This window comes from Cyprinodon tularosa, unplaced genomic scaffold, assembly GCF_016077235.1.
Source record: "Cyprinodon tularosa strain WSP-4 unplaced genomic scaffold, ASM1607723v1 ctg36, whole genome shotgun sequence".
Lineage (NCBI taxonomy): Eukaryota > Metazoa > Chordata > Actinopteri > Cyprinodontiformes > Cyprinodontidae > Cyprinodon > Cyprinodon tularosa.
In genome coordinates this window covers 910,643-922,932 of record NW_024039074.1, presented here as the reverse complement: position 1 = coordinate 922,932, position 12,290 = coordinate 910,643, and the positions used below count along the sequence as shown (strand labels likewise).

The 12,290-nt window shown below is 36.1% G+C and overlaps 1 protein-coding gene across 1 annotated transcript in view; it reads right to left on the bottom strand.

Annotated features, from left to right (window-relative positions):
- Positions 1–12,290, bottom strand: part of sgcd (sarcoglycan, delta (dystrophin-associated glycoprotein)) — a 376,854-nt gene that overhangs the window by 287,109 nt on the left and 77,455 nt on the right. Inside the window, exon 2 of the mRNA XM_038295797.1 lies at positions 1,865–1,952. The gene's annotated coding sequence lies outside the window, so the exon portion shown is untranslated. The remainder of the gene's footprint in view (positions 1–1,864; positions 1,953–12,290) is intronic.

Below are 12,290 nucleotides of genomic sequence, written 5' to 3'. Positions count from 1 at the left end.
GGCTTAGGTTCATTTCCAGAAACTGTACATTCATGGGTTTTGTTTCGTTTGGTAAATTTAGCAATTGTTAAAATGGATAACATACATTAGAAAGGGAAAAATAAAGGGATATTTTAAAGTAACATTAAGTGATGCTTCATGCAAAGCTGTATAGATCTAGATCAAGTCTAAATTTGTAAAGATGGTTCTAAAGATTGTAAGAAATCTTGATCATTTGGACTTTTTTATGCAGGAGCTGTTCGTAGTAACAAAGTCCCAGAGGAAAACACTGCGATTTAATGTCATAATAGCACAAAACGTCAAATCTATATCGTTTTTTTTTTTTTGCCTGGAGATAATTAAAGAACACTACTACTGTCAGGACACATGGTGGTGGAGCAGTTTTTTTAAATGAGTGACAAAAAGGTGACCTGACTGCTGAGCTCCTTTGTGGACCACCTGGGAGAGAAAGATCTCATTTGTTTTCATTGTAGTCAGTATGCAAGATGTTATTACCATGGTCGTCACAGTAATATCATAAAACATGATTTTAACTCTGCTGTTCATGGTCTACAAATCTAATATAAATTACGGGTGAGTTAATATGATCCCTGGCCAAATGTTGATTCAATAATTTCACTGAATGAATTGTCTGTGCTAAAAAAAAAAACACCATTCCAGCAGTACTTTTTTTTTTATTTTGCAAATGTTAAACTCAAAGCTCAGACATTTTTAACCATTTCTGTTATTGTAATTTACATCTCTTTACCTTTAGTAGAAAGACTTTACAGTGAGCTCGTTGAAAAAGTTATGAAATCCTCAGAGTTCTGGAAGTTAATTAAACCTACACTATATCAGTCTGTCAGGATATTTCATCCAGCTACAAAATGCACAACAAAATCCGAGCGTTCATGACAATCTTGGCAGAGCTACAGTAGAGATGACTGACTAGGTGCAACTTAACTAGTGTATATCTCTGACATTCAATTGTTAAGTTCTTTTATTGTGATGTTTTAAGTTCATTTTTTCCTCTGAATTAAATCAGGTTTTCCCTCAAAGGGAACTTAATTTTTTTTCCACAAACAGCTGATTGGCTGCTGGGTGGAGTGTTTTTTTAGGATTCAAATTAATCCTGGAAGCTAGCTTGCTCTGGAACATGTGTTGCAGTTGAGGGTTTGTTGCCATGATGACTAGCCTCGCTAAGAATGAATCCAGCTTTGTGGTACCTGGAAAGTCGGAGTTGAGGCTTAAGTTGTCTCACTAACCCAGCAATCCTGCTTTATGGTACAGTCCTCAAGTGTGTTTAATCTATTTGTGTGTCTGTTACCCTCAGATGGGCTGGTAATCTGTCTAATGTCTACCCTGCCTCTCCTCCAGTGACTGCTGGAGATGGACACCAGCTCCCCCTTCATGACCCAGCAAGGATAAGCTGCTACAAACAATGGGTAATGCAATTCTTTGTAACTGTGTATTTGTGGCAGATCCTGGAGATAAAACCAGAAGTAACACCTGAGCTGCAGGGTGCTGCTTTGGCATCAGAAGAGACAGACACTGCTGGGGTTGTGTGTACTCACACCTTCCTTCAGTCATCTCACACAACATTTTAGCATATTAAGCAAGAACAACTAATAGTAAAATCTCTTAAGTAAATGCATTTTAAGAAAACAGCTATAATATAAACAGTAGGGAATGGTCATTTAACAATAATTAAAGGAATAAATAAATATCTTATATTATTTGTTCCTGCAGTTGTGATTTTGTGGGATGAAAGAAATCTTTAATAATGTCAGAGAGACTAGATGTTAAAGGATACCGAAACAAGCCATTTACAGTGCTACTGGTAGAAAAATACTTTAATTATTATGAATTAAAACAACCAACTTGCCTTTGGGTGCTTAGTGGATCCAAACCAAAATCATCCCCTCCTTGATGTCATTGCCAGTGCCGGATGATATCTTCAAAGATACCAGCCTCTGTAAGAACAAGACAAAGATTTGTTTTCAAATCAAATTATTTAAGTCTTAGAATCAGGGTTCTAATATATTCTTAAAGGGATATCTTTGATTTTTATGAAGCTTACCAGAGAAGCACAAGCTATATCAATGTATATTTATTTTGTATGTTGTTTATTTTCAAACTACGGAGTATTGTTTGGTTTTAAATAATTCCTGAACAGTAGTGAGGTACCTGCTGCGCCTGAACGCCACCCAAGCTCAGCAGGAGAGATGTAAGCCTGTAATCAGGGAATGCTTATTTCTGTTCATATGTCTGTTCAGGTAGCAAGCGGTTTGCAGAACATGTGTCAAAGCAAAGACATCTACCCTGTCCTGCTGTCAAACCAAGTAAAACAACTAGTCTCAAAATTGCACATACATAAATCACAGCTGGATACATTCCTCTTTAAAACTGCAACATACGTAGGATTAAGGAGAAACCATGGTTTTATTTGAATCGCATCAGACAGAAAAATGAAAAAAGTGACAGAAAAAAAATGCAGCTAGAGGAAGTGGTGTTGAAGACTAAACACAAGGAAGAAAAATGAGGAAGAAGAGAGAAAGTGGAACGACATAGCATTTACAAAACAAAAAGTCGACACAGAAGGAGTGAGACGTGCTGGAGCGAAACAGCTCTTTATTTACACTGCAGGATTTATGGCGTCCTGCATATGCTGTGTGGCATGGGAGTCGTAGCCTCCTGGCCAGAGGAAGCAACATCATTTCAAGCTCGAGTGCACGCTGCCAAAAAAAGCAAACGGCTGCAGAATATCAACGAAATCCCCTGACCCTTTCTCCAACACGCCGCTGTGCAAGAAAGGCCACTGTCTCTGCCGTTGAGGGGAAACGCTCAGACCCAACCCCACTGCTTTACGTTGTCCCCTGTTGATAAGAGATCAAATTTTCATGTTCTGTTTGGGATTTTTTTTTTTATCAGAACCAGCAAAAAACTGTCTTGTAGACAAATATTGTTTTAAAAATATCTTTAAGTAATACATTTGTATTTATTCTATCAGAGAGAATATAAATGTATTAACGTTTATGAAATAACAGTGCACATATCTGAGGCATTATTTTTGCGACAAAAGAAAATTGTTACCATAGTTGAACTCTTGCTAATATTACTTTTATGATTGGTAACATAATACAAGGTATCCGTATTAAGAATAATGCATCATGAATAAACGAATTAAGCTTTCATTTCTCTTGAGGCTTGTTCAGTATTCACTATACAAAGTTATATTTTCTGTTTTACACTTTAAATCCTTTTTGATATTATCAACCCAACACCAGAAATGTGATAATTTCTTTCCATCTGGCTGTGGTTTTAGTACAGCATTGCTTGGTTAGGTTATAACTGATCAGTTTTGCCATTTCTAGCCTTTTTCTTTTTCCAAGAGAAATCTATATTTCCATTTTGTCAAGCTTTATTTTATTTGATGAGCATTATTTTAAAAGTGTAACACAGAAAATGTGCATGCAAGGTTAAGTCTATTGTTTGACATGGGTTTCTAAAAAGCTAATTCATAAATGATAGATAAATTTCAAAATGTGTATAGGAAATTTAGTCATTCACTTGCTTCAAACCGACTAATACATTTTGGTTTAGGAGCTATCTTAGTGGAAAGTAAACACAACTACCAGAGAACTGTATTAGACACCAAAACTGTCACAGTGGGGGTGGTTTGACAGGACCCAAATGCAGACACGAAAGGTTAAGGTCGTTATTTCAAAGTTTTAATTAACGAAAAGTTCAACAAAAGCAAAAATCCAAAACATAAATCCACAAAAATCCAAAAATGCTGAAAACAAAGAATACTCACAACAAGAAGGGGACAAAGTAATGACGACAAACCAGCCAAGAGTGACTGAACAGGACGAGATTATATGGGAGAGAGAAACAAAGACCAGGCTAATTAGCAGATTGGGAGCAGGTGTGAACAAAGGCAAGAAGGGAGCTAGAGAAAAGGAGACTGACACAAGAGGGCAAACAGGAAATATCTAAGAACTCAAATAAAAAAAAACCACGAACACAAGAATAAAAATAAGACCAATGAAAACTCAGAGATAAAACTTGGACAAAAACAAAACAATGACAAAAACAAAAACAATGCTAGAAATAAAACTTTTTAAAACCTACCAATGCTAAAATTACTCATTTAAGTGCAATCCTCTATAGACTGGGTCCAATTTTAAATGAATTAGCTTTATAGCAGCTAACTAGTTAGTATCCACAGCCAGATTTAACCAGTAAGTTTAAGCCCAGCAGTGGGAAAATAATTATCCATTTGATTCTAATAGTTTTACTAAAGGTATTGTAAAACATGAATTTATACACCTTTGTAATGCAAAAATTACTAATTTAAAATAGCAGTTTTACATAAATAATTGGAATATATGGATAATTGGACTGAAAATATGTTACACGCATAAGTATGTTAAATAAACATGTCAATTGGATTATTTTGAATTAGTTTAATTAGAAAAAAATGAAATTCTAATCTGACTAAGGAGTGATTCGTGCCAATTGAAAATCTGATCTGCATGCAAATGAAGGCTTCTCAGAATCAGCCTTTCTGAAGGAGGCAAAATAAGTGTACATGTGCAACCAAATCAATATGATGCATAGTCTGCGCTGCCATTTTATTACGATAACTTATGTCCATATAAAAAGTACATGTTGGTAAAACAGCAGTTAGGCTAACAAGAAGGACAGACAAGGTCCAGCTACGACTGCCTATGCCGAGGTTGCTTATAAATTAATTGTTGCTCTGGTATAACATTTCCATTAATTGTTCAACAACAGGATAATCTTGCATCAACACTGTAGATACCAAAAAAAATACACAGCATCACCATTTTCATCATCAAGTTTCCAAGCGTCTTCACCAGGGACATCTCATCATTTGCTGCTATTCAAGGATTTCTGAAAGTCACGCTTACTGAATACAAAGTCAAAAAACTTTGTTAACAGCATAACATATCTCACTTCACAAATACAAGCAAGTGCCAGCTCCTTGGAAACTTTGCTGGCAGATCTTGTCATGTTCAGGTTGGGCAAACCAGAGAGTTCAAGGTTCACGGAGAAGGTTTTGGCTGTAATCGAGATTAATGCCAGAATCCACGGATGAGCAGGTCCACAGATGGAAGGTTTCTCACAGTCTTGGCAGCTCAGTTGCATGCTCACTAAAGATGTCCTATCATCTTTGAAAGTAGGGATATTGATCCAAGCCCAGATATTGGGAAAGATATACCACCATTCATATTCTTACATGTGCTACTGCCTTATTTATGGAGGATTAAAACATGCATATTTACTGCAATGACAGAGTGCTATAACAAGGCTTTCACATATAAATTAGACCCAGAACAGAAATGTGTTGATAAAAAATTGATTAAGTGTTTTTAGAAGGGGAAACAGGATAGCAGAGTCAGCCAAGGTAATTTGGTTGAAGGAAATTAAGAAGAATGATGAGTCCTGTTGTACCTCCAAATGAAAAGAAACCATCCTTTGCACTCATTTTATTGCTTGTTGCAATGGAAGCTCTTCCTGCAAAATGGCTCCAATTCTGAATGCAAAACAGAAATCATAGAGCTGTAGAGAAAATAAAAAGAAATAAAAAAATAAAATAAAAAAACAGCGTTAAATATATCAGAGTAATAATTCATGCCACACTCTGCTTGTGGAAATTGAAACGCTAGAAATATGTAATAAGTCTTCCCTCTCTGCCATCGCCCCTAGACGAGTCTATTCAGGTATCTATTCAGGTATGCTGAAATGAAAACGCTGAGTGCAGTGAGAAATATGACAGCTACTGAGACTGAAGGAAGAGGGAGTGGAACAAGGAAAAGCAGGAGCAGAAAGGCTTTAAGAAATAATGAGAAAACTCGAGAATCAAGACATCAAACTGATGTCCTTTTTTCATGGAAAACTTTGGAAGAAAAAAAAATCACAATTTACATCAGCATTAATGTTTCTCTTATTTTATATATATATATATATATATATATATATATATATATATATATATATATATATATATATATATATATATATATATATATATATATATATATATATACTGTATATAGATATATATATTTATATATTTAGCTAGCATCCAATGTGTGTCTTATTTTAAAAGTTCCCTAGTTAAGTAATGAAATTAGCTTAGTTTTTAAACCATCTCTTCAATGAAATGAAGAGATGGTTTACAAACTTAAATGTGATACAAATATTTAGAAATTAAAAGCAAAGATCTCAATGGTAATTGTTCACAAAACCTCATAATAGTTGTTTTAAGGTTTAGTGCAGGACAAAAGTGCAGACAAACATGAAATCAAGATGGTGTTTAAGGATTTGATAATAAAAATGCAGCATTGCTCACTACATATTTGACAGAAAAGGACATAAAGCTTAGGCAGAAAGTCACCAAAAGGTTCAACATGAGTAAACGAAGGATGGAATGGAGAAAGATTGAAAAAGTATACTAAAGCAGGGGAGAAAAAAGACAGAGAAAAACCTAAAATCAGAGTCAACGTGGGTGATTTAAGAATGCAGGGCAGCTGATGAAGGGAGGTTATTAAAAAAGCCAAGCTGAGGAACTGAAAAGGCTCAACAATCAAAACATGGGAAAACCTAAAATAACATTGACGAATAAACCAAAATTCAAAGACAAAAAAGAGCACTGTGAACATTACCAAGAAGAAACTAAACACAGTAAAATGAATCAATTAAGAAAAAACATACTACTGACCAGAGCAGATCTTCAAAGACGGTGTAAAGGGATTTATGTTTGAAACACAACAAACATCATTTTTTGGGGGGGTGTGCCTTCATCAGCATGCTTATCACATTCTACTAGCAAAAGTGCGCCAAATACCTAACTTAATTGGCCACAGTTTTGTTTATTTTAAAACTTCTGAGGTAGGGGGGGAGTAGTTCTTCTGTACCCTTTCACCATAACATCCAGGGGAGACTTTGATAAAGTGGGGGAGGTCAAATCCAGAATAAAACTTATTGTTTTGAGAGCAGGCTGCACAGGAATTGTCCATCAAACTTGAGTCTTGCTGGCTCTACATGGTAAGCCTAATATTCCAAATTTGTTGGGCTTTTCTGCCTTGAAGCAAGCGTGCACATCCAAGATATTATCCCATCTCACCTTTGAGTTGAAACACCGCAGCCAGGCTGAGTTCAATCTCACCCAGCATAACTCTCCCGATCTTGCTCTTTCACAGCCTTTGTACCTGCATCAACCGCTGCCGGCAGCCTGATTAATTACCAAATTGTTGCAACATCTTCTGTAAATGCAGATACATCAAGTATCCTTTAAATCCAAACAGAAGAAATCTGAGTATCATAAAACAAAAAATCCATACATCTTCGATATTCTTCACTGACAGCATTGTGAAACACACCATCCTCCAAGCCTTCCAGGAGTTCATGGTGTATACCACAAAGTATGTCCCGGCAGACAGGGCGGGCCCCCTTTTCCCTTTCTTCCAGTTGAGACATTTTAATCAATTGCATTGAGAGACCAGCTGACCAGATCCATTGTTTGAGTTTGGGTGATATGAAGAGAGAGCTCAGAAAAGACAAGACACAGCAAAGCAGGGACAGGCAAGGAGGTGCAGGAGCAGCAGGAAATTGCGACCGCCTCTTCCAAGAGCCAGAACAAAAGATGTGCTCTTGGAAGTTTTTCCTATTGAATTTAATTAAACTTTTGAGCTTTTTTTGTAAGCTAAAAGACCAATAGTTTGCATAATTAAAGAGGCATTACATTATGTTCTAATGATAGTGCCTCTTGTGGCGAAAATGTAGAACAGCATCACCCTTCTGCTCGTTCTCATAGCTAATGCTAATACTTAAAGGTATAGTGGAGGATGCTCTTTTTCCAGGTGGATGATCAAAATAAGTGGTCCTCCTAACTGCAGTCATTCTCGTGATGTGTTTATGCAAGGTGGTCCTATGTGCTTGTCCCCATTTTCACTTAATGGTGGTGAGTCCGACATTCTGAAAAAATTGCAAATCTTTTGGAAAGTAAGCTTGAAAGAGCAATGCAAACAGCAACTTTTAAACAGAGCTTACACAAGGAGAAAAGGGCTTGTGTATGCTCTTGCACACATTTATTAGGAGTTCCTTCTTGAGAGCGGGTACAGGGTTGTTCATGTGCATTTTGTTTTTAAGTGGAGAGGGTGGGTCTTTTCAAAACATTCATGAGAATCTTCCATTATACCTTTAACAATGTTTCTGTCTTTACTTTATTCACCTTAGCTGGAGTTGCCATTGCTGTCTGAGTTGAGCTAGATGCCAGTCGCTTTGGCATACCCACTAAATGAATCTTCTATATAATGTTTTGATTGTTTGCCAGGTCAGACCAATGTAGAATGGACTCGCTTGACATCACATCTCCCAAACAGTGCGGGGGATGTGACGTCAGGTCTAGCTAAAATAAAGACATAACCAACTAACACAGAAAGACCAACGAACTATAAAACAAATGACAAAACGCTAAACAAACCCAGCTAAAATGGCAAATCCTTAAAACTAAAATAACAGATTATGGCAAAACCCAAATAGCAAAACTAATGACAGCCATGGGGCAAAATGAAAACATAACATTCTTAAACATAAGAGATAACTAATGTACAAAACTACATCAACAGAATAAAAAGTGTAACAAACAATAGAATTTTTACTTAGATCATTCCATTATTTCTACTTAACAGTATATTTATGTATTTATGTGTTTCAGCATGTTTGAAAGGCCTTGTATCTTCAAAAGAGGACACAAGGTTTTAAGGATATTAATGTTTATCTCTTTCTGGATTTTTATATACAATTGTTTGCCTTATATATCTGTCTGTCTTCTGAATATCTTTAGTGATGATGTTTTTGATGAATCTGATGTAAAGTAAATAATAAAACAACAAACAAATTTTGTGTAACAAAGCACCTAAGTGCTAAAACTCAGCTGGACGAGGAGAACACTGCAGCAGTAGGAGGCAATTATGTCAGCAATTTTATAACCAGCTAAACATTGCCATTTTCAGGCAACTTAAAATTGGATGATTGGTGCATCTTTTTTTGTCTGAACAGGGAAATAAGGGTGTAATTTTAACTCAGGTAAAGGGGAGTGATTAACAGCAGTTAAAACAGAAACAAGAGTCGATTATTTGCTGGATTGACTCAGAGAGCCACTGATTCTTCTGTTCTAGTGAGGCTATCAAGCGTTTCTTTTATTCACACCCTAATGCAGAGAGGGAAATGTTGAGTTAAGTTCTTGTTGTTTGTTTTTTCACTTGACTAATACAGCTGTTAATTTTGAAATATCAGTGTAACTGCAAGATTTCTTCTTTGCAGGCAGCTGTAAAGAAAAACATGCAAAGTCACAGAAAGCATCAGTAGAAACCATGAACAATGATGAATAAGATTCAGGTTTTTTTAAAAATCACGTCTTAAAAGGAACAAAAGGCTGCTTTGGACAAGCTAAGTTGCATTTCCAGGTTAAAAAACTTAGTAAACACCACCCCTATACAAGATTTTTTTTTTTACAAGAGCAACAATATTCACTTGTTTTTATAATGTATTTCATCCTTGTTTGATCACAACCGCCAGCAACATAGTAATCAAAATCCTTCGAATATGGTAAAAAAAAAAAAAAAGAATAAGTACTTTAAATATTAGTATTATTTTTTTTTGTCTTTGTCTTAATTAGAGATTTAAAATGTAAAAGCTTTAAGCTACTGTACTTAACTAATGTGTGAAGCTCTAATCCAGTCAAGCAGCAGGATAAATACATCAATGACCTGTACCAGCCTTCCCTCTGCCAGTCTTTGTTCAAGCCCGGATGTTCTGATTTCTATCCCTTCAAAAGGTGTCTGTGTAAGCGGCTGGATTTGTCAGGGTCCCAACAGGGTCTCAGTTAGTGTTTTTTATTGGATTGCACACTGCGCCGGTGGTCCTGCAGAACAGCGTACCATCGCAAGCAGCCAGGTGCAATAATCCACTTTCACTGAGCCCCATTGTGTTAAAGCATATAAAAGCCCCTTTACAGTGTGTCGCCAAGGCGAAGCCCCCTCTGCTTCCATTTTTACTCGCAGACAGGAAATTACACCCTCTGCAGCTGTGGATGATGACAAAATCTGCTCATTTTTGCACAAAAGCAGTGAAAAACCAGACACACACAATCACTCGTTGCCTTGCATCTGGATTTGATAAGAATCATATATTCAATATGAGCCAAAGCCAAGACAAGCATTAACACCTTGAAGCTGCTCTCAAATATACATTTCACCCAACTATGGATTATTTTGGTCTTTATTCCACCTGTGAATTGCAACAATGGGATCATCCGGCGATCAGACCATCTTTGCTAACACGGATCAAGATTAATGTCTCAGTAACACACGCTGAAATGTGCTACCGGCTGTTTACAAATGTTCCCCATTTCACGTTTGACTCTGAACCGAACAATTTGTCACAAACCAATATGCTGGGGATTACTGAGCGAGCGCACGGCTGATTTCAGACAGGAAGGAAAGGAAAAAGGCAAATATTTGTGTGGAGCTCATGTGTAATAAATCTAAAGGAGATTGCATTGTCACCAACTGTATTAGATTCAAATATGGTTAGACTCCATTAACATTAATATCCATCAGATACTAAATATGTTTTCCTCCTCATGATCCGAACCAGTGGGGATTAAATTATTCATTATGTCTGTATGCAGAGCATTAGCAGAACTGCTTCATTAGGTTTGGTAGTACTAAAGGAAAGCTAAAAAAAAAAAAAAAAAACAGCAGATATGTATTTGCTTTGTCACTGATTATTGTCTACATACAAAATGTGCTCCAAAAGAAGCTGAAAAACTTATGATGATAACCTGTCATGTCTAATGTACCCTAAAATCTTCAAAAATATTCATACTTCCTTAGAGTCCCTCCATCCATCCATACACATTGACTGAGGGATTAGGTCCAGGTCATGTCCCACCAAAGACATTTAATTCTGAGGGATCTAAACTGTACCCAGACTCAGCACTGGACAAAGTACTCAACAGTAGTACTTGAGTAAAAGTATTGATACTCTTATTCAAGGAAACTCAACTAAAAGTAAAAGCTACTCTTCAAACATCTGCTCAAGATAAATTATTGCATTGCAGGTATTCAAAAATGAAAGTAAAATATCTAATATCCGTACATTTCTGTATAATTTTCAGATTAATTTTAAAGAACCTTGTAACTTTTAGAAACCACCTGATGTACTGATGCGTAAAAAAAACTTGCTACAAACTCTACAGCACCTGTAAAGTACTTCAGCAAAAAAAATCCACAAAAAATTAAAGACAGCTATAAGATTATTATTTCTTATTTAAAAACAAACCAAAAAGAAATAGCAGTGTCTTGATGATGTTGATTCTTCTCACACTTTCACTATGGAAAAGAAGTTTAGAGGTCGAATTATTACCACCAAGGAACCACAACTTTGCTTTGAGAACTCATTATTGAGAACTCACAAATGTTTAAGCCAATCATTAAGTTGGCTTAAAAATCTACATCTAAAAGGCTCAAAATGCATTCAGAAGATAAGCTCGGAATTGCAACAGTCTTTCAACAAAAAATCTAAAGTTTGTCCAAACTAAGCTGTAATGAGAGACAACGTAAATCTTCATCCATTTAAAACCTGGCGACCCTGAAGGTTTGTTACAGTTCCACAGAGTACGATGAGGTTTGATCTCAGCATCTGAGCTCAAATAAATGAAACACAGTTTAGCAATTACTGAAAAACTTTCTGCCAGCTCGCCGACTACTTCTCTCCTCAGATTGGAAAAGATTTTATTGATCCAAAGCAAACAGAACAGGAAAGCCTGCAAACATGAGTCTGACTCACTGATGTCTCAGCTGACTTGAAGCTTTTCCTAGAACCAAACTGTTTATTTCTTTAAAGATGGGAGCAATGATAAATGTGCACCAAGTTCTGAAAGCATGATCCAGTACGCAGTTTTCTGCATCACTTTATTTCACAATGATTAGCACCTAGTAATTAGGAAGGATGCTACCTTAAAAAGTGGCATCCTTGCAAATTGAGTATTTATCAAATTTGAGCGCATGTATCAATAAGGGGGAAGAAAAAGAATTAATCTTAGGTGAACATTAATTTTAAAAATAGCTTGTGGCACAATTTTCTTTATGCTTAAAAGATTTAGTCCTGAGATGACCATTGATTGATTGATTGACTTTATTGCTCTCACATTGGAGAAATGTACTTAGCTGTTGTTAAATCAGCTCCAATAGTCAAAAAGAGAAGAAGAAAGC